Raw genomic sequence first — 2,500 nt, 5'->3', positions numbered from 1 at the left:
TGAGCTGTTCCACATCCGACCGAGACGCATTGACAGCCTCCATCAACTTCCTTCCCGACAATTTCAAGCACTCTTTAACTCTATTTTCAAATCCCTTTTCATCTTTCCCTCGTGGTACTTGTTCGCTATCGGTCTCTCGCTCGTATTTAGCCTTGGACGGAATTTACCACCCAATTAGGGTTGCATTCCCAAACAACCCGACTCGCCGACAATGCCTCGTGATGCGGCAGGGTCCCGTGCCGACGGGGCTCTCACCCTCTCAGGCACCCCCTTCCAAGGGACTTGGCCCAGGTCTGCCGCTGAGGACGCTTCTACAGACTACAATTGAGGCAGTGCCGCCGCTCGATTTTCATGCTGGGCTCTTCCCGGTTCGCTCGCCGCTACTAGGGGAATCCTTGTAAGTTTCTTTTCCTCCGCTTAATTATATGCTTAAACTCAGCGGGTGTTCTCGCCTAAGATGGGGTCGCAAAGTTGGAGCTAAATCTGCCCTACCCCATGGGAGGACAAGAGAGAGCAAAGCAAGTTCGAGCGATGCCACACAAAGCCCGCATCGGCTAACGCCGACTGCCCATCCAAGGGGACAAGATCACCGCTCGCCAACGCACGCCACGAAACATCGCTTGAGGTATTTCAGCTGACCGCACCACACGGGGCACGGACGACCAGCTCCGCTGCTCCCTAGCATATTACAGGGAGCGTGTTTGAATGGGATGCGACGCCCAGACAGACGTGCCCTCGACCGAGGCCTCGGGCACAAATTGCGTTCAAAAACTCAATGATTCACGGGATTCTGCAATTCACACTAAGTATCGCATTTCGCTACATTCTTCATCGTAACAAGAGCCGAGATATTCATTGCTGAGAGTCATTTCCACATGTATTACCGAAAAATCAGCCAGAAAACTGAATAGGGGTACCCCCCACAACAAATGTAAGGCCAAGGGGCAAAAGGAGGAAAAACACACGAGAGAAAGAGAAACAAAGGTGTCTAACCCCCTCACAGGGGGAGGCTCGAACAGAGGACAATCTCCCCCAACCCCACGCCCTCGCAAAAGGGGGGGAAATGTGTGGAACAACGATCAAGAAGGACTAGGGTGTCCACCCCGGGAGCTCGCATTGCTTTTAGCCCTTCCTTGACACCAGTCCACAACGATTCCCCCTTTTCACCGTAGAGTTAGGGACCGAAAGGAAGAAAAGGGTAGAAAACAAAGCACAAACAAGGCACAAGCCTCCCAAAGCCCCTTGCCTTCGGCAAAAGGGGGGAACTAAAAGGGATGACGATCAAGAAGGACTAGGGTGGCCACCCCAGGAGCTCGCACTGTGTTTTGTCCTTCCGGAACACCAATCCACAACAATCCCACCTTTTCTCCGTAACGCTAGGGCCACGAGGAATAAGGGAAGAAAACAACAAGAGAGAAAGGGATATATCAACCATGGCTACCGGCTCATAAGGGGAGGCTTCAAACAGAGAACAAGCTACCCCAACCTCGTGCCTTCGTAAAATGGGGGGAACTGCAGGGGACGACGATCGAGAAGGACTAGGGTGGCCACCCTGGGAACTTGCACTACTTTTCGTCCTTCCCAAACACCAATCCACAACAATCCCACCTTCTCTCTGTAAAGCTAGGGGCCGAAAGGAAGAAGGGAAGAAAACAACATGAAATAAAAAGAGATATCGAACGCGTCCACCGGCTCACAAGGGTAGGCTCAAACAGAGAACAAGATTCCCCACCTCCGTGCCTTCGCAAAAAGGGGGGGAACTGCAGGGGACGGCGATCGAGAAGGACTAGGGTGGCCACCCTCGGAACTCACACTACTTTTCGTCCTTCATGAACACCAATCCACAACAATCCCACCTTTTCTCCGTAAAGCCAAGGGGCCAAAAGCAAGAAGGGAAGAAAACAACAGGAAAGCAAGATATATCAAACGTGGCTACCGGCTCAAACAGAGAACAAGATTCCCAAAACCCGTGCCTTCGGAAAAGGGGGGAACTGCAGGGGACTGCGATCGAGAATGACTAGGGTGGCCATCCTGGGAACTCGCACTGATTTTCGTCCTTCCCGAACACCAATCCACAACAATCCCACCTCTCCTCCATAAAGCTAGGGGCAAAAGGAAGAAGGGAAGAAAACAACACCAAAGAAACAAAGATCCCAAGAAAAGGGAGAAGCTCAACAGCACGCCGAGTAGATGTCCGCTAACCAAAAAGAAATCAAACAAGGCACCCAATCAAAAAAGCGTCCCACCTCTTCACACCCTCCTACATGCATTCAACACAACACCCTTTCCATCTTTACAACATAGCAAACAACCAAGAAAATAAATCACAACCTAAAACTGACCAATAGAAAAGACAAGGGCCACGATGAGACCAGTGTCTGGAGCACGTCACTGAGAGGCACACAGCCCCCCAACCCAGCGGCACAAGGCTTCAAACGACAAATAGACCGCTTCCAATAACACAAACCCACCCCGCTCTTGCACCCCTCCGTGTACAAAA

The 2,500-nt window shown here is 51.6% G+C and overlaps 2 non-coding genes across 2 annotated transcripts in view; both read right to left on the bottom strand.

Moving 5' to 3' along the window:
- Positions 1-466, bottom strand: part of LOC149139940 (25S ribosomal RNA) — a 3,403-nt gene extending 2,937 nt beyond the window's left edge. The window contains exon 1 of the ribosomal RNA XR_016265374.1: positions 1-466. This exon is cut by the window's left edge and continues 2,937 nt beyond it. This is a non-coding gene — a ribosomal RNA (25S ribosomal RNA).
- A 247-nt stretch (positions 467-713) lies between these two features.
- LOC149139939 (5.8S ribosomal RNA) lies at positions 714-867 on the bottom strand. The gene has a single exon (XR_016265341.1). It is a non-coding gene; the product is annotated as a 5.8S ribosomal RNA (ribosomal RNA).
- Between the last annotated feature and the right edge of the window lie 1,633 nt (positions 868-2,500).

The sequence above is a fragment of the Pinus tabuliformis genome, chromosome X (genome assembly GCF_031772625.1).
Source record: "Pinus tabuliformis cultivar Carrire ecotype Pingquan chromosome X, CPIR1, whole genome shotgun sequence".
Classification (NCBI taxonomy): domain Eukaryota; kingdom Viridiplantae; phylum Streptophyta; class Pinopsida; order Pinales; family Pinaceae; genus Pinus; species Pinus tabuliformis.
This window is presented reverse-complemented; position numbering and strand designations above follow the sequence as displayed.